Here is a 13,451-nt window from a genome sequence, read left to right on the forward strand (position 1 = left end):
CAGCCGAGACCCGCGCCTTTCAGGGGGCGGCCCCGCGCGCAGCCTTAAACTCCGAAGTCGTACTTTTTAGGAAGGAGGCGTATAAATACTGCTTCCCGTAATTTCATGCGACGGCATGGAAATCGTTCTCTGCCATGTCACAGAAATCGAACAGCTGTGCTTTGTCACTCACACAGTAACACACATGAGCTCCAGTGGGAAGCTGTGATCCTCTCCTCTGGGTGCCGAACTTCGTCGGAAGTTGCCCAACTTGGATGCAGGCAAGATGCGTTGAAATGGGAGTGCAGTCTGACTTCTGTCCCTGAACTGAGATGGGATGGGCTGATCTGGCGAGGTGGTGGGTGTACGCCTGCCTTGGCATGGTTCCCCACCACGCTCCTTCCCCAGTGTGGCTATACACGTACCCAGCCTCCTTCTGCTTTATAACCTGATCAGTACTGTAAAAATTGAGCAGATTAAGAGATCAAAAAGACTTAATGTATTTTCTTTGAGAGGAAGAGGAAGCCTTGCTGGCTGGTAAAGCCTGCTTAGGCTAACTGATGGAAGGTGGGGAAGTCAGAGGGCTTCCTATTCCATGGGTGTCAGGACTCCCTGCACTCCCCTGAGGCTATGTCCCCTGAGGCCACTGACTTTCCCAGCCTCTGATAGTGTCTGGGGACGTCAGGGGTTAAAGGCAGCATCTCCTGCATTGGTCTTTGGCTTCCTGTGGAGGTCTCAAGTTGTTCAGGTAATGCTATGGTAATGACCATCACATGAAAATCTTGCTGGAATCAAGCAGCTGTCACCATTCCACACCAGGCTCCCAATTCACGTGGCACTTGACAGTCCCAAGGATGCTGTTTGAGAAGTTAAGCATCTGCGAAAGAAGAAGCTAAAAAATCTGGGGCTTTCTCCTCCTCAGAAAAAAAAAAAAAAACAACGTTACTTTCTCCTAATCTGGGATGATTTCCCTCCCAAAGAACTTTTCTTCACAAAGATTTAATCTTAAACAGCCTCCGGGAGAAAGAAGAACAAGTTACCAGCAACTAGCTCTTTCGCTGGAAAGAAACTCTGAGGAGGTCTGTGCTTTTTTCCCCCCCACCCAACTGTTGGTTGTATCCCTGGTGTCTAAGCAGGTGTATTCTCAAAGTATGTATCACAGTGAAATATGTTACCACAAATAACTTGCTTGTTAGAGAGCACTGGGATTCAAAGTGTCTTCTAAGTGTCCTTTATCCTGTATGGTGTAGTCGCATCAGTGACTTCGCATTACGAATGAGACATAATTCCCCGACCTTCCCTAGAGCCTTCTGACTTCCAGCCTTGGGTCCTGATCATCCAAACAGAATTATGCCAATGAACTTAATGAAGCTCTTCAGGTATGCAAGATCTGTATCTGATTTTTCTCTTGAAAACGGAACTAGGAGTCCAATATTGTGTATAGAAAGCTTTATGTCAGAGGCATTGCAGATGCGCCAGCTGACTCTCTGTTTTATCCCCAGGTGTTTAATCTTTCAGTGCTGAATCAGCTACAGTTGTAGAAGTGAGGTCAGTCTTAACCCGTGTGAGTCTCAGTCTCTATGACTCTCCTTTTTTTAGCTGTCAATTTTTGCTCTTCAGAGGAAAGCTAGGTGGTCTGTTATGCTGCAAGCTACAGTGCTCAGCAATAGTAGCCTGGGCAGCAGCAGGGCAAAAAGACTGGAGTAGGCAAAAAAGTTGAAATGCTTTGTCTTAAATTAGAAAATTGTTTAGGCATTTGCTGTCCAGAAACAAAGTTGGAATTTATTTGCCGGTCCCGTTTACCTGATAGCTAGATCCTTCTGAGAAACCATTGTGCTCATTTAACTGTGAGTTAACCTCAGAAACCAAGTAACTTTGGTTTGGCTAACATGCACCTACTGGAGGGATTGTTCAGCTGAAGAACAAGAACAGAATCTTGGTTGGATTCAGTTAGAAGTGAACTTGCAAAAGTTGGATCGCTGAAGATTTGGGTTTAGAAAATTTCGTAAATAAGTGTGTGTGGCTGTGGTGGAGTTTCATTCCCTTCATGTACTTCTGGGCAACAATATGCCGTGAACAGAGCTCATGCTGACCTCTATTTGAAAAAAAATGCCAGCAGAGTTACGGAGGCTCAGGGAATCTTTTAGTGTTTTGCAAAGCTCAGGGGAGAGAGATTTATGTGTGTACTGTAATCTGTATTTCCTGGACGTATGCTTAAAATGTTGCTTCGTTTAGAGATGAACTTTATAGCTCAATATGTTTCTGCTGCTACCATAAAGGTATCCCTGGTGGATAGGTGCTTCTGAAGGATTGTAGCTGTAGAAGTTTTTGGGTTGCGGTTTTTTTTTTTTTGGTTGTTTTTTTTTTAATTGTTTTTTTTAATTATTTCAAGATTAGATCTGAGAAGCTTATGTTTATCTGCCAGTGATTCAGGAAACTTTACACAGAAAGAGTTAAGTACGCTTATACTGATTTAGAAAGTGGGCTTCTCTGGCATGTTTAGCAATAGTTACGCCTTTGCAAAGTTTGTAGTACATCTCGGGGGGGTTGTACAACCCCAGAGAGAACACTCTGTGGAAGATGGGCACTGTTATTATGCAGACCCAAAATAGTCATGTGCCAAAAGTTTGTCATTACGTGGAGTACCTCCCAAGCAAATCAAAAGTTCCTAGACAGAAAACACCTTCTGAGCGGTGTTTCCTGACCATTTACAGCATGATATGGCCTTGGACCACAAAGGAATTAACCCTTGCATTGTATTTAGAGGATATTTATTTTTCTGACTTGAAAGTGGGGTGTGTTATGTTTGTGGTGGCACTGGGCCTGCCTCAGAAACTGTCAGCCCCACTGCAGGGACAACTGGTGGAACAGATGTTGTATCATTGAAAACAGAGTGTGGTAGATTAAGGGGAAATGGCAGAGGTGTAATAACAAGCAGTTCATATTCTGTGTCGGCATCCTTCTGCTTCTGCACACACTTGCTTCTGTTGAAGTCAATATAGCATTTTCTGGTTTCCACAGGAAGTATTTGGCCTAGTACCATTAAAACCATGCTAAGTTACTGTATGGTAAGATGCCTCTAACATTAAGTGGCAGATTCTGTCCCCTTACAGTTACAGCATAAGGTGATGTCCAGTTCCTGAGTGTAACTTAAAGAAATGAGGAAGCTGGGATTTAAAACTCTGAAAGATATGGAAAAGTTTTAGATTTTTTTTTTTTTTTTTTTGAGCAAAACCACGTTGCAGTTACTGGGGAAAATATGTGCCTGAAAGCAGTGGAAAATGCTTACAGGAAAATTACATACTTCTGGGAAAAGAGAGAATGTGATTTTTACAGTTTGTTTGTATGACATGTTACGCTGCCATAACAGATGTTTCCTAATAACTATTTATCAGTTGATAAGTTAAAAGACAATTAATTTATCTGTGCATAATCACAACTCACTAACTTTTTTTTCATAAACTCTTTTACTTGAGAGAAATATAAAATGCAGAGAAGAGAGGGGCTGTTATTTATTACTGATTCAAAGTTTTAGTTCAGCTTTGATCCAGGTTAACTCCTTTTCAGCAGCCAAACTTCTACTGTTTATTTGTGAGGGGGGAAAAAGGTGTGGGTGTGTGCCTATGTTACTCATGTTCTGTACTTTCAGTGGATTAAGATATTAACACATATTAAGTATCATATTTTTTAATTCTTCCCTGCTAGTTCTTCCCCTGTTTTTATAGCAAAAGTTGTAATGTGTGATCTGAAAAGAAGGATAAGCTTGCAAAGTGGAACATTTAAATTTAAGTTGTGACAGAAAAGAGCGTTTCCGATCTGGATGACCTCCATTTGCTCAAGATGATGTTTTTTAATTGCTCTTGTTTTTTCCTTTTTTCCTGTCCTTCTTACTTTGTTCACTGTATATACATGCTTAAGTTATAAAAGCAGCTTTTAAAAAATAATCGTCATGTGTAAATGCACAATATGAATCTGAAGAGGCCTCCTCTTTGTACCAAAGTGCCTCATTGGTTAATCTGAAATACTCCCAAATGTGCTGCCTTTACTGGTTATATGCAGTCTGTGAGAAATGCTTGTTAGGCAACATAATACTACAGATAAGCTTTGGGCAGCAGGATTTAGTGCTGGTGTTTGACAGGTGATGCATAAATGTAGTATCAGAGTATTGTCTTCTTACGCATCTCCATAAATGTTGCAGTCATGTGGTTAGAAATTATGTGCTTATCTAATGATCTTCATGCTCTGTACGTAGCTGTTGCCAAGTCCATATATATCCTTTCCAGTTAACCTTTTTAGACTTGTCTTACTGTTCTGTCAGAGAGGTCTTGCGTTTGGTCTAACCATCCTGACAGACCTCTTTTGTAGTACTTACTTTAACCAAAATTCATGGGTAGCTGTCTGGGTCCAGCTAGGCTGATCAGCAAAAGTCTCTTCAAATATTGTCATCACAGAGCAAATTGTTTCTCTGCTGATAATAGTAATACATCAGGACAAGTTGTCTTTCCTTGCTTCTCCACTTTTCCTTGAAAATAAACTTATTGCTTTATCTAGAAGATCTGAGCAAAATTACAGACAGATTACATTTGTCTTGTCAGAAAGCTGTAAATGAATATTTAAAACACCAATTTTCCTTCCAGATAATGCAAGGGTCAGTGCAAGATTCCAGCAGGACATGAGCAGCTGCTCCTTGACAGCCCACTGTATAGGGCCCTTGTCTCCTCTTTGTAAAATGGTATAGTGTGCTGTGCTGGGGTGATTGTTACAGTAATGGAATTAAGTACTGGGAGGTGGGACACCTGAATAAAAGGGAGAACCAGGGGCTGTAGGGCTACATACAAGGAGAACACAGTTACCTCTTCTTAATTCCCTGGTAACTGAGCTTCAGTCCTGTACTGAAGTACTCACTTCCTTTAGCTAAACTTCTACCTGGCACTGTCTGGTTTCTGCTTCTGTCCTTGAAAAATAGCACACTAAGGTGAGGAAGGTTAATAAGCTTCCAGAAAGAATGGCAAGGAATAATGTGCAGGTTGCAGAGAAACTCAGCAGGGTAGAGGATGTAGAGGCAGACTGAAGCCTTCCTCCTCTGTGGATAGATGGGGAAAGCCTTCTGGTTACCTTACTATGAAACAACAGTTCCTGAAATACCCCAGAAAAGCCAGCCATACCTAGGCCTGTCCTCTACAAAGATTCATTCCTGTAGGCACTTCAGTGGTTTAGCCCTCTGGGATTCTTCGTTTAGGTTGTTTATGAAAGATAGACCATGTAGGCGAGAGACTTGATGGTAATTTTGTGGCTACCACTTATGCTACGCTAGCCCAAGAAGAGCCCTTTAGGTTTGATCAGTGTTTTTCTGGACAAGAGGGAATGTTATAGTACAAAAGTCCAGTTAATAAGAAAATTATATATGTGCCCATTTGGTTTTGTGAAATTTTACAATACATGTAAATATGCTGTGGCCAGCATAGGAGAGAGTGGGTGTCACCATGGAGTACAGCAAGTGGAAGAGCTCATACTGAAGAAGGAGGCTTACAGAGCATTCAGACTCAGTGTCCTGGTGGCACAGAAAATAGAAAGTCAAGCTGACAGGGATCTGGCCACCACACGACACCATGTGTCACATCTGACTCTAATAAGAATATGTTTTTCCAGAACTTTGGAAGGAAAATGGTTCCTTATATGCTGTGTCACAGTCAAAGGCACTGTTGTGATGAGTGTGGGTTAGACCCTTTGTTGGAAGCTAGTATAGTAGCTACTGTGAAATAATAGCCTTTGTATTAGATTATCTACATTGTCCTAGTCTTTTCCATGAAAACATAGGCGGGTCTGTACGAAAAATCTTACAAGGTTGCAAAGATAATTATGAGAAATTCAGCATTGCCAGACCCTTGGTGAACAGTGAGCCTCCAACAGTGCTTTCACTTTGATCCGCTTCTATCCTTGATGGAAGGTGTGATGAAACAGGGTAGATGGACACAGTTAGATGCTCGTTTTCATCTCGGTTAGTGTTTTGCATTAGGCCTTGTTGTACACTATTCTTGCTGGGGAACCTACGAAAAACGTTGTACTTGGGCATCCCTTAAATAACTACTTTACATCTTCTCTGTTCAATTAATGTTGCATTTTAAACAGGGTAAATCTCATGCATGACTGTGGATTATCTTTTGTCAATTCCAGTTCTCAAAGAAAATGCTGGGTGATCAAACCCCAAACATCCTTCTCTTTGTGTATACCCTTTCTGAAGAACAAAAATTGTTTTTTCCTCCGTATATTGATTCCCTGGTACATTTATTGTGGGGCATGTTGAGTCTTTATTTCTAAAAGTGCCATAAAACAGAAGCTTCTGATCCAGTGATTTGTGGCAGCTTTATGTTTTAACTTTGTTTTTCTTGAGCAGCAGAGAAATGAATAAAGGTCTTGGTAGGATTGCTCCCAAACCTCTGCTGTTATATCTAACTGTTCTGCATTCTTAGTAGTAGCTGTTAATATAATTGCTGTTGTCTGCTTTTTTTTTTTTTTTCCTCACATCCAATGGTAAAAAATACTTTTTTTTTTTTTTTTTTTTTTTTTTCCCCCCCAAAACCACTATTAGTGCTGGAAAACTGCAAGCCAAGTCTTGTATCCTGTGGAGGCATGTTTCTCTGGATTTCTTCTTCCAAAAAACAGAGATGTAGCTTCAGGTAATGAGGCCAAAGCTTTATGCTTATGCTCTGGTGATCAGGCCTCATTTGTGAAGATGTTTGTGTTGTTCCAGAGAGCGATTTGTGTTGTTCCTACCTGAGTTATGGAGCAGATCTAATTGATTGATGCTTATGAGGTCATACTGAACCACAGGGATTGTGTATAGATGCAGTATTTATCTTTTTCATTGAATTCAGTATAGAACGATTGGTACACCTGATACTTAACTGCCTTTGGCATCTTTTCTGTACCCTGAATAAGCTGTAGATCAGGAATTCTTTCTTTTCCTTTTTTGCTGTTACTGCTGGAAGCTAGAGATAAAAACGTGATCTAAGGCTGCACGCTTCCTCTTCAGTAGGAAGTGTGATTATGTTTTTTGTCTTGTTCTGAGTTAGAAGATAAGGTAGGCTAGAACTAGGTGACAGGAAAACCTTTACACCTAAAGGCTGCCAGCGAATTGGAGAGTGAAAAGAACACATGCTTCAGTCCAAAGTAGATGTGAACGAATGTCTCCCCTAAGATCTTTTGCTTCACTTCTTTTTTCAGAAATGTTTGTTGAGAAGTTTTTTGTCATTTTCTGGATTTGGCCATGCCTATGTTCAGATAAATAGTTGTTGGCCACCCTGCTCAGACTCCCATGAAAACTGGATCATGGGACTCTGGTGGAGTTGAGTGAAGATACGTATGAGAGGCCTTTTGCTTTTTGAAGTGGATATCTGAAATGGAAACTCTTGAAAAGACAAGAGAACTAAATGGCTTATGTTCCTGTTCTAGTGTTAACTTAATAAAATATCTTGTTATAGTGTCTCATGTTTCAGAGCACAGGGAATTCTTCTGTTTTTTTCTTTCTATGGAACTTGATAGCAGTCTGGTTTTGATTAGACAGGGAATACAGCCAGTTAATAATAGATGGTATTTAGAGCAGAGAATTTACATACTTGCTAATGACGTCTGCAGTGTCACAGTGATCTTGCTGATGTCCAAGTGGTAAGGTAGTGTGAAACTTAATCTGGTTATTATGTGAAATGTCTATTCAGTTGAGGAAAAAAAACCTCACTTTCTCTATCCTTAACAGTGTTGGAGGAGTTTCTGGTCAGTATTAACTAGAAAATTTCATTCATCCTATTAATAAAGATATGGCAACACAGGCATACAAAACTACTCACAGGTGAGTAATTGTGTTCCAAGAGATAGCTGTGAAATACAACACAGTAAATATTTCTGACATTAATTACCTTTATATATAAAATAAGATTCGCAATTTTAAAAAGTCTTTAACAGTTGGATTGGTTCCTCTTTGGTGCTAGTTGACATTGACATTCCACCTGTGGCTGCCAACCCGTTGCCTAGAAATGCATAGAGAAACACGTGGTGTATATGCATGCATGCCCATTCATATGCATATGATATTCAATTAATGTGCAGTTGTATAACTTTGCCTCTATTATGCCGTGTTTGACTGTGATCTCATGAGAAGAGAATGAGCCTGCTCGTTGAACAACCTGAGGCAGTTAAATCTCAGTCTGGTTCATACCTATTCATATTAACAAACTAACCCTTTCCCTCATGCAGGGTTTCACATCTCTGCTCCTTCATTAACACTTTGCTGCTTTCCATATTCAGTATAAAAACATCTGCTGGCTCTATATCTGTCATACAAAATACATGAGAAATGTTGTACTTCAGAGTCAGCTGCTTTACTTCCTTCACTTTTCATCTTTAAGTACAGGCTGTATACTAAGTATATGGAATTACATGAATACCAAATGCATACATTATAGCTATCCTTAAATCTATTATAGCGGCTGTTCAGCAGCTCTCTGCTCCTTTGTGATTGGTGTAGCTGTAGCTTATTTTCTACCTTTTTTGATAGTTTTGGAGTCTCGATAGTCACTGTCTGGCTTTTTGCCAAACATTTACATGGTAAAAGCGATACTTCATCTTAGAAGTACATTAAATCATAGCCTCATTCTGAGGCATGGGTTTTTTTAGGAGATTTTCTCCCGTAAACAGTGCCGTGTGCCATGTAACACTGGAGCATGGCTGTAGACGTACTGGAGGCATTTTGCCTCTGAGTGACCAGGCTTTGTAGAAACAGACAATATACAAATCCTCAACTTGAGCACTGTTGTTAGTTTATTCAGTGCAGAGACCACTTGAGTCTGCTATGAAGAGGACAGCAGGAGAGTTTACAATGGAAAAGGTATTTTCTTCAGTCCAGGGGTGAAGTAACTCAACTGTGGAAGGCATGAAAGCAAGCTGATCAGATAAAGCGCTTTGGATTCTGATTACACATCCAAAAAAGGTTTCTTCAGTCTGGTGTGGCATAGAAAAGATGTTTAGTGGAATGATGGGACATACCTTCTGAAAGAACGTTTAAGACTTAGGACTTTAGGCCTAGCAAAAGGAAGGTTGAGATGATTGCTCCTTCGGGGGTGTGGTAGGTCAAGGACAGTCTGTGCTGAAGAGGCCTCTGGTCTGCAGAATGCTTAGCAGGGTGTCCTTTGAAGCATTAGCACATTTCATCTTACGCCCTTGCAGTCATCTGTGCTTGAAGCATGTTGCCGGTATGTCTGCTGGATGCTGCCTAGATAAATCTTTTCATCCTGCTCCCTCTCCACTGCTTTTAAGCCTGCCAAAGTCTTTCACACTACTTTGATTCCTTTGTCAAATCGTTTCAGTCTGCTAACAGCTACCCAGTAAATCAATAGCTGTGCAACAGAACCAAAAGATACAGAACGTCATTGTGTTTGTGACGGATTTTTCTACATATGTTGTACCTAGCATGGTTGTGGATAGTAGGAGAGAAATTACTCCATACTCATTTGGTTGATCATTTGCAATAATACAGCAGTCTAACTGCTGTTGCAAAATTAATCCTTTTTGTATAAAAGAGACAAAGGAGGATAATAGGGCTTCTAAGGTAACATGATGATCCGATATGTATACTCCATCTACAGAGGGACTGTTGCAGCAATGCTGACTCACATTAAACCCTAGGGAAATATTGGTTTGGCTGCAGTTTTGCAAACAATTGAAGTTGTAGCTAACATCTCTGGTTATTTAAGATGCCTTTTGCCTCCCGATCTGCAGTTTGTGAACCTGTGGACAGCTTTGTCGCAACTTATTGTGGCTTTTTAACTGTTTAAGCCTGTTATCATGCAGACCAAGTAGCGTGGGTATCCTTTGGAATGGGTCTGAGGAAGCTTTGTAGAAAGGTTTGTGTAGTTGTGGGGAATTAAAGACTGTAACCACTGTACAGTTCTGGAGTTTTTCATATCTCTTACGTATGGCTGCGAAGTATTCATGTCTGGTAAGGCTATACTGAGGTTGCCAAAGACAACAGTTGTTCTTTAAGGCTCACTTTCCAAACTGTGGCCTACTGGCACATCTCTTACATTATTCCTGTTCATTGCTTCTTATTCAAACTAATTTTGAATGGAACAGGGGTTTTAAGGTTTGTTTTACCTTACTGTCTTTATTTTTTTTTCCTCTTTAAAAATCCCCATTAATGTAACACAGCATAATTTTTCCAGGAAGTGTGAATTTTTCAGGTCCTGAAGAAGATTAGTACTAAACAAGAAAAACCTTTTCGTTCAGAAAACTTTCTGCAGTATGAGGAACTTGACACACCTGTCTGTCAGAAAGTTTTTATTTCACAGAAACCATTCAAATCAGAAGGGATGAAGTTCCTCTGACTTTTAAAATACATTGATGAATAATGTACTTCTGAACACCTCATTAGAATGAAACTTAGTCCACTGCCTTGGTTAATGTATTTCATAGCACTTTCCTTTTTCTGTGATTTACTCTTAAATTACTTAGTTCAGTTATTGATGTATATTTAAAAAAGGAAGAGAAACATTTCTTGCAAAAAGTTTAGTTGTGAGTGCTTGCAACTAATGTTTATTTTAACTTGCTTACATATAAGATATGATCCCGTATAAGTGCAATCCTTGGCTTTCAAAATACTCCCTATGATAACCGTTTTTTATTTGGAAACTAAAGACAACTTTTTTCTTTTTCTCTTCTAGCTTTTTTTTAATAGGCTTGGTAGTAGTACAAAATACTCAACATATATTCAATTTGAAAAATGAGTATTTCCGTATCAATAAAGTCCTGGTGTCGCAAAGTTTACATGCTTTGCCCTGATATTTGCAAATACAGTTCACTTATATGCAACTATTGCTGACAGTTGTAATGTGCATCACTTTGTTTCTTAAGTACACTTGATCTAATTCTTTTTTTTTCATGGATTGCTGACTTTTGTGCCCTGTTTACAAAGCATTTATGAATCTTGACTCTCACATGAAAATGTAAGGAGTACTTTAATTTGCTTGTGATAAGGTGAAAAATATTGTACTGTTCTTATGTCATACCTTTTATCTTTCCTTCTCCAGAAGGTCAGCTAAGATTCTTGTGATATTTTAAAGACACCTACTAGAAACTTAGAAGCTGTGCGGAGCTGTAGTTATCAGAAGTATAAGGACAAATCCTTCTGTAGTTTTTCATTATGTGAAGGGGGCATATAGGAGGTAGGGTGAAGGATAGACATAGCAAAAACTGTCAGCTAGTAGGAATACACCCAGTTGCTACCATCAGTGACATGTGTTACACAGGTGAGACTTCTCATGCCTGAGATGTTTTGGGGGGAAACTCTTGCTGTGTTTGGGTACGTTATTCCTGTTCTCAACTGCAGAAGATGATCCCGGAGAGGTGACCAGGCTGGGGTGCCAGGCTGGGATGAGATAGCTCAGCATTTCCGCACGCAACAGTCATCAGGATTAGTGTGTTGAGATGCCCTAGCCCTCTGCCATCTGAAAGCAGCTAGGGGGAAGGAGTTCAGACAGCAGAGGTTCTGGAATAGTAGTGGTTAACAGGTAAGACAAACAGGATAGAACAGGCCCATAGGTTTAACTTCGAAGTGGGGGTTAATTTATGAGTGAAGGAGAAGGGAGCATGAGTGGCAAGTAAATAAAGCGTTTAACCGCACTGGCAGGTGTAAGTGAACACTAAGACCTGTGTTCTAGGTAGTATGGAGGTGTGGGTGTGACACAAGCTGCTTTGATCAGTGGATAGCATTGCTGTGTAAGAATAGCAGGCTGCCCAGGGCAATGATAGACAGCCAGTCAGGGTCCAGGCTCAAGTAGCTACATCTTAAAAATACTGCTGTGTCATGTAGTCTTACTCATTTGAGAGTTTCCATGCTGTGCTGCTCTTTTGAAATGCAAGTGTGATTGAACCTGACAATTTTGCATCACCCCGTTCCTGGTCCCAATCATGTCTGGCATTCGCTGGCCTCCCTTGAAGCCCAAGAATTTGGGGAACAGAAAAATAAAAGGTAGCAAGACTGTGATGAAGATATTCGCAGACTTTTGGAATACAAGCTCCTCTATGCTTGCAGGGTGCACCTTGGTTTGGCAGTTCTCTGCTTAAAATCTCAAACAGCGTAAGACTGCTCATTTGTGTTTTTCAGGCAAAAGATTGTGTTCCGCCTGAATTTTTTGAATTGCCCATTTAATTATAGTTTATGTTGGCTGAAAGTAAAAGCTGGTGCCTTGTGGTCAGGCAGAGCTGATCCAAAAGTGAAGCAATGGGGAAACAATTGTTTTTTTCCTCATTGGCTTTTAGTGCTGTAACCTTTTCAGCTATACACAAAGTGTGAATTAGAAAGTGTCAATTCAGTATGCCTGTGGTGGGGAGCGCTAAGGGTTGAGGAAAGATTAGACAGCAGAACAGTTGCTGTTTGTAAGCATAAGACCCCTTGAGAACAAATCCAAGCACCAGTAAGGCAAAGCTCCATGGCTTTTGTCCTGTGGCATAAGGTGTAGCTTAGCTGCGAGGTAAGATACCACCTCATTATATCTCAGTTAAGATGTTGTGAAGTGTATCTTCTGATCACAGTCACCAAAGTGTAATCAAAGCAATGGAGCTTTTTATGTCCTTCCTAAAAGAAAATATATTAAGTTAGTCTGGGAATCTCTGCCACCAAAACTTTTGTCTTGGTAGGAGACGAAACTGTAAAGACACTGTCACATGATGGCAGTGGCTGTGTTGTTGCCATAAAATATCAGAAATTAAACTTTATAATGGAAAGCTTCTGTAAATGGGGTCATTCAGGCCAGGCATTAAATTAACAGGCAACATAGTTTAGCTTACTTCTTTAATGCTAAGAGCATCCTGTAGTCTTTCTGAGGCTTTGCTCTTCCAAAGGAGTGTGTTTGTATGTATTTGTCATGTCTTATTTTAAAGTGTTGTCATTCTTCAGACCCTGCTATTAATGACAGCTTTTTCCTCTAAATTTTCTGAGCTAACATTTTATTAGAAAATTATGAAACGGGAAGCCAGGTTGGCACACCTCTTAGCTCTCAGACTCTAGTTCCTTAACAGATATTTCTGAGGCAGTGGCATGTGCTGTGAAAGGGCAGCGCACTGTGGTGGAAGTGCCGCTTTTGTAAAACGAAACCAGCACTTTTGGTACTTTGAGAGGACCCTTTATTGTGGAAAGACCTGCAGATAGACTCTCACAGAACAGGTAAGCGAGAGACAAAATAGGACCCAGCTTCCTATTACAATCTGGAGCCGCAAATAATCTGCTAAGTCCTAGGTACTGTCATGCAGGATGTTTTTCTCCCAACTTGCCAATCAAATTAATTTCCGTTAGTCATCAGATCTGAGTACTGAACATGAAATGCATTTTTCCTAAGCAAGGCATTCTCTTTGGAACGGAAGCTACAGCTACAAATTTTGAGTGCTGAAATATCCATGGCAGTATTTCAGTTTTCCTCCCCTCA

The 13,451-nt window shown here is 40.3% G+C and overlaps 1 protein-coding gene across 1 annotated transcript in view; it reads left to right on the forward strand.

The window, feature by feature from the left end:
• The window catches only part of GRAMD3 (GRAM domain containing 3), a 44,760-nt gene that overhangs the window by 11,746 nt on the left and 19,563 nt on the right, over positions 1-13,451 (forward strand). The gene's annotated exons all lie outside the window — the stretch shown is intronic.

Source organism: Charadrius vociferus, unplaced genomic scaffold, assembly GCF_000708025.1.
Source record: "Charadrius vociferus isolate BGI_N301 unplaced genomic scaffold, ASM70802v2 scaffold158, whole genome shotgun sequence".
Lineage (NCBI taxonomy): Eukaryota > Metazoa > Chordata > Aves > Charadriiformes > Charadriidae > Charadrius > Charadrius vociferus.